The sequence below is a fragment of the Antrostomus carolinensis genome, unplaced genomic scaffold, assembly GCF_000700745.2.
Source record: "Antrostomus carolinensis isolate BGI_N321 unplaced genomic scaffold, ASM70074v2 scaffold5735, whole genome shotgun sequence".
Taxonomy (NCBI): Eukaryota; Metazoa; Chordata; class Aves; order Caprimulgiformes; family Caprimulgidae; genus Antrostomus; species Antrostomus carolinensis.
In genome coordinates this window covers 201,889-210,830 of record NW_010318335.1, presented here as the reverse complement: position 1 = coordinate 210,830, position 8,942 = coordinate 201,889, and positions in this window count along the sequence as shown.

The window sequence follows — 8,942 nt, the reverse complement described above, 5'->3', positions numbered from 1 at the left end:
TGAGGGAACAGCCACAGCACTTGCTCCAAACCGAACACTGGGAATAGCTCCAGACTTCCAGGCCCAGGTGTACAGCTGGGCTGTGCCCCAAACCCACTCTGCAGCAGGATGTGCGAGATGTGTGCATTTACTAGTGGTGCCCTGGGTCATGCTCTGGAAAAAGTGCTCCCCTCTAGATTTCAGAAGCTTAAGAAATCATTTTCTTGTAAAAGAATTAAAGCAACATGTTTTCCAATGCCTAGAGGAGACAATGCATCAGGCAAGAGACCACTGGATTTTTTTTCCATGTGAAAAATCTCTGCTTGCTTAAGATTCTTTATACTTACACAGCAAAGTCACCAAAAGCACTTCATAAAAATAACTAGAAAATCTACTAGGAGTACTTTTTCCAAGAAAACAAAGCTTTTTTTGAATAATACCCCCCCTTTTAACTTGTTGCTACCTATTATTTCTGGTTTCTATAGAAAAACAAAACTTCTTTTCCACCAAGTCGACTGTCCCTTTCCTTTTTTTCCATTTATAAAAATAAAAGATGAAAAACAAATGGAAGGTGGAAAAGAGAAGAGAAATAATACTTTTTCTTCCAGAGAAAACTCCCATAGGAAAAATAGAAAACTGGTTATTCCCTTTAAGTTATTTCCCACATAACAGTTATAATTTTTCTGACCTTCTCCAGTGAACAGTGTTTGCTAGGACATGGTGATTTCTCCCTGGAAACATACAGAAAAGCAGCAGCAATATTCTGAACTAAGGATGCCAGATCTCCAAACTTGGCCCTTCACACTAAATCACAGCTTTCTACCCACGAGCAGCTATTGCAGCTTTAAGTCCACACAGAGCAATCATTTACCCATCACACAGTCTAGATGTTACCCCTGTCGTTGGCTTATACACAGAGCATCTTCCAACTTTTATTTCCTCCCACAAACTTTTCAACATGTGCTCTTCCCCTACGGCTGCAACAGGGACCTCTCGCTGTAATGAAGTGACCCTCAGTGTCACAAGGGCAGGTGTGTGCTGGCTGCCAGCCCATTCCTAACAGCAAGGAGAAACTCCTGGGTTCAGCTCAGCACTCCACCAGTTAGCTTTTATTAGAGACAAAAACACCTGTCACCTTCCCTGTCTTTTTATTTCTTTTGATCAGTGCAGCCCACTCTGCAGTTATCAACTGGTCTCTTCAGCAAGCAGGTGAATCTCATGCCCAATTACAGGCTGGAAATTGGGAACACAACATCAGTTACATCTGAGATTGCAATACACATAGGTGATCTATTTCCCAGTGCAGAAGATCCATACAAAGCCTACATGCCAGTTGAAATTTCATCTTTCCTCTCTATTTTGAGGGCCTAGACAGTACTTAAGAGATATGTAGGTTTCTTCCTACTTTTGGCCCTAATTCAGCAATATATATTAACAGGTATTTGCCAGTAAATACAGCTTCAAGCTCTGGATATATGTGGTTGACTAGAATGTCAGCTTAAAGCAAAGCACTTTATTTTTGTCACACTAGGATCCAAGAAAGTGTTCATATCTTCTTTCACGTGGAAATAGGATGGGAGATCAGATCTTAATATGGCCTCAGCTGGGACTCTGCAGCCACCTTGCAAAAATTATTTAGCCATCAAAACTTCAGCCATTGTCAATGTGCTCAGGTCACTCATCTAGTCATAGTAAAAATTGGCTCAGGTAGCAAAGGCATTCTTCATCCAGAGAGGTCGGTTTTCTCACTTGACTCACAATTAAACCAGAACCATTACACTGCAAATAGTTATAGAAATAAAACTGATTTTAAGGTTCTTAGTAAATTACTTATTTTATGGATCTTGCAATAAAACTACCAAATAGTTTAATCATATACTAAAAAGGGTAGAACAAGCTAATAAAAAGGAAGCATATTGTGAAGGAGGGGAAAAACAATGCCAGCAATCTGCAGTGTAAAAGCCAGAGCAATAAAAAGGCTTGGGCATCACACTTATGGGGCAGGTTCACCATGGGCACTAGTTACATACTTCTATTGAAGATCCTGGTGCTAAGGTGAGTTGAAAATTTACCTGCAGGGAGATTGTGTTGTTCCTTCAGATGCAAGTGAACAAAGCAGAATTTAATATGAATGATTAAAAAAGACAGACAAACATTACTCATTTTTGTACAGATGAGAAGCTTTGGGGTGATGAGAGATACTGGCTCAGGACAGCATCAGTTGGCCTCATCATCTTTAAGGTTACGTTTTCGTACAAAAGCTTATCCTGCATCATCTTTATGATTTTTTTTGTTTAACATATCACTTCTGCCTCCTGTGATGCCTTACACTATTGCTTGGTCCTGACACTGCTCTATTTGGCACAATTGTGCATGACAATTCAGAGCACATGTAATCTTACCACTGCTAGCTGTTACCCCTTCACTCCCTTTGCTCCAGTGTACGCAGTTCAGCTCCCCACACACTGAGGCAGACAGTATTTAATCTCAAATTCTCCTCAGGGACAAGTCTCAGTCTCCTCATAGGTCCCCAAATTATTTTTTTTTTTTAAATTGTAATTTGTATGTTCTCACAAATGTTCAGGTCTGGAGTTAAAAAAACATACAAACAGCTCATACATATTAGGACTGAATAAATTCATTTAGCACTTTATGCATTTCATCTTTGATCACAGTATTTCTGCTATAAGGATATTCAAATTAAATCAAAGCAAAAGAGATAAAAGCCAGCTGACTTTAGTTGATCCAACCATCCAGGGAAAAAGTACATATTTTATTACTGCATCTGGGTTACTGATGAAGGGAAACAGAACACAAAGTAGAATGCTCTGCAGCACTACATGTTTGTAATTCATCCCTGTGCCATAGTCCAATGCAATATATCACTTTGGTTCCACTAAGACCTGTTCAGGTGATGAGGATAACACCTTAGGAAACTCCTCTGACAGTGCACAAAATTGCTGTCAAATGCAAACTACTGCCAAATGTAAAATACTGAATCAGTTCTTTTCAGTTGAACATTTATTGCCTCTACCAGCCTGAAATTCAAGAGTGCATGGTCACACCATGACAGGTTGTCTGCAATTACATACCACTTCTCTCAAAAAAAGGAGCTGGAGCTACTAAAAGATGTTCTATAACCACTGAATACCTAAGGCCAGTGAAGGATTCTTCCTGTCTCACCTTCTTTCTCACAGAAGAGCAGCCAGCCAGCTCCTTACACAGCATGTGATGGAAGAGTCAGCAGAAGCACAGGGTTTGGGATTCCAGTGTTCTCATCCTCTGCTGCAGAGATCTGTGGTGCAGATTCAGAGCATTAATATTTTACTCCTGTATCCTTTTATAGCTCAGTTATCTATTTTATAAAGTGCTTATGAAGATTACCACCACCAAGTGTGGAAACTATACAAATAGAACAGAAACAATACAACAACAACACAAAAACTTTTTGCAGTTATTGTGGCCAGTCGTACTATAAACCTGCCTCTTAATGACTCCCCCAGCACAGGAGAAGAAAATAAATGAGGCTATATAATTGATATGCCCTGTCAAAACTGAAAACACAGAAGGCTTTTAAAAATCAAATGCAGCTCAATAAGCACCTTTCAAACAAATGGTAGGTCAAAAATTAGATGTTGTCATTATACAGTCAATACTTTAAAATGACAAATATATTTCAGACAAATCATATGGTATTCATTGAGAATTCATGAATCAACATGAACTAGAAAAAAAGCAGATAGAGTGAGTGCCTTCTGGAAATCACTCACTTGTCCCCAAAGTCAAAATGTTAAACTCCTTCTGATGGTGCCAGAATCTTGAGCAGGTCAAGTTAACTACGATTGTTCTTATAGTTAATTAACCAAATTGATTAGATAAAATATCCAGTATGGCACTTCAATGACAAATTCTAAACTAATTTAATTATTGACTTTTCATTGACAAATTAAACAAGTAGCTCTTTTCTGTAGTCTTACAACTGGTCAAGGAAAGACCACAGTGAACAGCTCTTCCCCTCTGTTGACTGTTAGAGAAGAAGCTCTTACAAGGCCATTCCAGCTGCCATTAAAAGGACATGGAGGCAAGCAAAAAAAATTATATAGTCAGTCTTGCTAAATTAGTTTACCTAAAATTGTATGTGTGAGTGATTTTAATCAAAATCTAATTTCCCCTCTTTTTAGAGTAACTGAAATGAGATTTTTCTAATTTACTTTTCGCGGTTCAAGTTTCTCATAATTCTTCTATGGTAGTGACAGCACCGTGAAAAGCGTCTGCTGCTACAAAGCATTAAAAAAAATTAGATTTTCAAATTGATGTGCTAAATTAAAAATGTTTAATGTTTCTCATCAAAGGCACAGGAGTATGCATAGGGCCTTCAGTACAGTTAGAGGCACAAGACTTTTTTCATCTGTTTCTTTAATTCACATCCCAAGGCAACTCTGCTGTGAAAATTAACAAGCTACAAGCAAAAAGTGTTGTAAAATAGTGTCTTCAGAGAAACTACCTTTTAATTTCTTCCCCTCCCCATTGCTGGTCTAACCTTAAGGATGTTGTAATAAAAATAGATGCTATGTTACAACTTCAGATGGAGTTTTACTGGATTCTCTCAGAGCATCTGAGCCTCTGGGCAATTTTAATTCTCTGGGCTTGACTTGCTAATTCCCATGTTTTAGGAAATGGCATTATTTCTCTAAATTGACTAAAATTATTATTACATTCAAATCTGGGCTTCTGACCTCAGCAGCTGCTTGTGAAGTAGCTCAAACTTGGAATGAGACTACTTGAATAGCTGCTGACTTACCTATGTTTCTGAAGAAAGGTTTATATCTTAGAAGAAAGTCCTTGGTAGCCATCAGACTGCTCAGCACAGTTGCTACTGCCTAGCAATCCAGAAGCCTGGAAACAGGGAGCAAGTTTTGCTGTTGACTCTTGATTTATGCTTGAGCCTCCTGCTAAGCACAGATGATTTAAAGAGGAAATGAAGATCCTCAATGAAATGACTCCCCATATACAGCCAGAACTTGACCACATTGCTTTAAAACATGTTTTCCTTTCAAGAGAAGCAAATCAAATGCCTACTGGTCCTTTATTGAGCCATGGCTTTTTTTTGCAATCACAGCATTCATTGCAAATAAAAAATGAAAAGCACATTCACTATATTTGCATAAATATAATTGCTTTGATTCAAATGCATTTTTTTCTGCCTATGCCAGGCACAAACAAAGCGTTCTGGTGAGACAAGTGCCACCAAAGACAGTGCTATGTATTTCTCAAGTCCAAACTGTGTAAGAATGAATAAAGGACTGTTCTGTTTCATGTCACCCTCAAATACTGAGCAACTTGGTAAGGAAACACACAGAAGAGGAATCAGATACTGTGTGCAATAGATACAAGACCACTGAGCCATGGTCTGTCCCTCCAGGGAGGAAGGCAGCTTCTTTATCACCTTTCCAGTAACTGAGAAATAGGAATTTAAGAACTTTTCCCAATGAATTCAGGGCTAATCTGTTCTCAAGAGCTGTTTGCCAAGTAGGTGGCATACCCCAAGTCCTGCCTGTCTCTAAGCACACTCACTGCAGGACAGTGGGCAGCATGACAACATGCCAGGAGAAGAAAGAATGAGATCAAGCACAGAAGCAGTGTCCATTGTCTCTGCAAGAGTAGGGAACTTCATCAGAAGGAAAAACAAAGTGGGGGTCATCCTAAGAAACAGGCTGTGCCCTATGCTAGGGAACTGCCTCCTTCAGCTCCCTGGATCTTACCTAGCAAAGAATTCATACCCACTACCAAGTGATCACTTAAACCCTGAGCACACCAACAGTATGAGCTTGGATTTTCTCCATTGCATTAAGATTCATCAGCTGCAACTAAAAATACAGAGCCTGGGTGCACAGCAGCTCTCCCCATCTGCATCACTAGTAAAACTCAGCCATTCTCCACCCCTCCCTTCTGCTGAATCACCAGGAATGCTACATTTGCTTACGTAAACACAACAGAAAAGAGAAAGCAGCGACTAGCGTTTACCATCTATTAGTAGCCACAGCCATGAATAAAATATTAGGCAGCATGCAATTCCTATCTAAAAAGCAGCTCCTTAATTTAAGCTTTCTCTTTAAACTTTTGATTCCAAATTGTGTGCAAACCCAAGGCAGCTCAGCACAGCTTATCTGATTCAGAGAGAGGGAGGGAAAGAAATACATGCATGCACACACTCTTTATGCCATTCACAATCTGCATACTGCATATCCTCCTGCTGGTAATAATTCTAATCTATTCATGTAAAACCTCCTGAAATAGTGTTATCCTTCAGCAGGTTGAGATAAAATAAAACATGCCAGACACGTGCTTCAGAGAGCAGCAGAACAGATTCACACTCATTGATCTGGAAACCAAAAAGTTTTGATGACACAGAAAAAGGTTGGATCCCATTATGGGCCAAGACATCTTCTACCACCTTCTATCCCACAGATCACTGGTCTATTTTGTGGGTGGCTGGAGGAGAATGTATGTGTGGGGGGCACCTTCAGTGCTAATAGTTTCAGAATAAGCACCAATGATGACATTCAAAACAGCACCTGAAGATAATTTGAAAGGTGTAGTAGCAGAAAATTAAAGCCTGTAAAATACTGTCTGGCAAATTAAAAGACATAATTGATTATATTAGCTCATTTTCAAAATTAAGTGTTGCTAATTGCCAGAGATAGTATTTATTTGGTACAGCCACTGTATCTAACTAGCTGATCTAAGTTTACATTATTGACAGGCAACTGAGCCAAAGTTACTAAATGTTTGTTCTTCCTTCTGTTGTTCTGTTTGTTCTTCCTTCTGATGTTCTAAATATTAAGCATCAGGCTTTGGTCATATTTAGAACATCAGGCCCAAAAAATATGAGACCAATAGAAACAGTTTGAGCTTCACCTCGTGCAGGAGATTTCACTCATCCCAAAGACATAAGGAATTTCTCCATCCCTTGTGCATTTGTTCCAGCATAGATAATGTTTTCCAACTGCCGAATTCGCTAATTAATAATATCTTGAACTAGGCTCATTAAGTATTCAGTGCAGATTAGGGCTCCTCTGAAAGATTAGGAAAGGAGAATCCCTAGAGGACAACATAGAACCAGTAGGACATTATCTGTTCCTATATAGCATCTCCCTAGTGAACAAGTATCTGCCGCTTTCCATGTTCAAACCAGGAGCTTCCAAAACTCAAATCAATTGTTGACATGTGAGAAGTATGTATTAAGTTTATAACTGTGTTTAGAGCACCAGGAGATGAATTAACCTAATTGGTGTATTAGTCTCAGTTACACAGAGTAATCACCACAGGCTGCCTCTGGATTCATTAGAAATTTAATTATGTTTATCAGTGTTTGGCTTCTTTGGCCTTGTTTTCCAGTATCTTCCATGTGCTTTCCTTTGTTTTATCAGTAATTTTAGTGGGGTGGGAGGGGAAATTTTGTCCACTGCTTTCTAATTTTTCATTTTTTTTTTTTTGTCTAGACACAAATCTGTTCAATATTTCAAAGCAGAGAAAGTCAGGGATATACCTGCAGCCTCTGCTGCCTAAATGGTGCTCTGCCACTAAGAGAGGACATCAAGATTTCAAGTTCAAGCTTTTAATACTAAGGGCATATATACTTTGAGCATGACTTTCTTAGAGCACAAAGGCAGCTACCTTAGTTTAAGCACAGTCCCAGGCACCTGACCAACTCAGAACATAAATACCTCAAACCTTGAATGAAGACAGATCCTTTTGATGTTGGCCATACACATTAAGCCATGTTCATCTTTTTGACCTTTCTTCTCCATTTAGAGCAGCAGGTCCTTCACAGGCACTATGATTTCAGACACTGAACACTGAAACAAGCCAGGCAAGCTTAGATTGTACAGACCTCAAGCCAATGTACCACTAGATCTAAACTGAAGGTAATGGAGCTACACAGATTTATAGAGCATGCAGAGATAAGGTTGTACACACTGCTGCTCAGAAAGTGAAAAGTCTCCAGCCTTTGGGGAGTTGTTTCTAGATAAGGAAATATCTGCTCTGAAAACATTGGCTCCAAATTCTGTTCATCATGCTGTTTCTTGCACATTTCTTACCATAATGTATTGCCAGCAACAACTCTTACCCTGCCCTCCCACCCTAAACGTTAAGGACTATGACTAGTGCAAACACATGACTAATGGGCTGCAGGCACAGTTTTAATCTGTAGAGGCTGGTGGCTCAAAAAATGTAGCCTACAGTCAATTCTTGTCAAAGGGCCATGTCATCCTCCTGTGTAACGTGACAGAGGCTCTGATGCATCTTCTTCCCACACAATCACTGGGGATATTAGCATTGGGGGACTTAACTCATCACTTAGTGAACCATTCTTGTCAAAGGGCCATGTCATCCTCCTGTATAATGTGACAGAGGCATCTTCTTCCCACACAATCATTGGGGATATTGGCACTGGGGGACTTGACTCATCACTTGGTGAACTTCTTCTCACTATCACAACAACTTGAAATAGAAAACAAATAAATACTCGACACTGCTTAATGTTTGTCATTAGTGCAAGAGGCTGCAACAGCAGCTGCATGCCTTACTGCATGGCCTAAATTAATCCGCTGAGGGATACTGAATCACTTCATCATGGGAGAAAGTTACTGCCTCGGAAAGGCACGCTTTCCCTTCATTAGATTTAATATATTTCTCATTATACAAATCTGCCAGTGCAACAATAAGTCTTGTTCATAAATCAGTTTGCCCTTTTGCTTCACAGTCTCAGAGAACTTTCATCAAACAAGACATAAATGGGACCTGTAAGACAGGAGGTCAGAGCAGCCCTAACCAGATATTAATATCTATTCATTAAGCTTATTTTAATAGCACATTTTAATAGCTTCTGTAAAACAATTATAGGTCCTTCCTTACTTTCTCCCCCTTCTTCATATTGGTATTTTTATATCTCAAAAAGG